This window comes from Lipotes vexillifer, unplaced genomic scaffold (genome assembly GCF_000442215.2).
Source record: "Lipotes vexillifer unplaced genomic scaffold, Lipotes_vexillifer_v1.1 scaffold505, whole genome shotgun sequence".
In the NCBI taxonomy this organism is placed as follows: Eukaryota; Metazoa; Chordata; class Mammalia; order Artiodactyla; family Lipotidae; genus Lipotes; species Lipotes vexillifer.
Window position 1 is genome coordinate 1,482,463 of NW_006785581.1, and position 465 is coordinate 1,482,927.

A 465-nucleotide genomic window follows, 5' to 3' on the forward strand; every position below is an offset into this window, starting at 1 on the left:
CTTGTTTCGGTTTGAATTACAATGCTTTTTCTCCTGCCACTCACACTGTTAGCAGGGCAACTTCCACTCTCTGGACTTTCGGCTCATCCTTATTCTTCACTTGGGCTGGAACCTCATGACAAAGCTATTCTTTGTAGCGTGTGTGCGTGCTACATGTGCAAGTGTGTGTATTTGTGTAAAAGTAGAGAAGGAAACCTAGCACAAGAACGATTGCATACAAGTATTTTCTGGTGAGTGTGCAGTTTTATTCCCTCATGTCTGCTGACAAGTGACGGAAAATACTTGCTGGGTCTTCAGAAAGCTTCTATTATGGCCCTTCATGATAATTTACTTTTTCTCTTCCATTCACCTTGAGCCACTATGGCTTCTTTCTTTGCAGCTCAGTAATTGGAAAACTGGTTTACAAATCTGCTTTTTCTTCACTAGAGGATTTTTTCCTCATCACACATAGAACCAAGGGAAAGA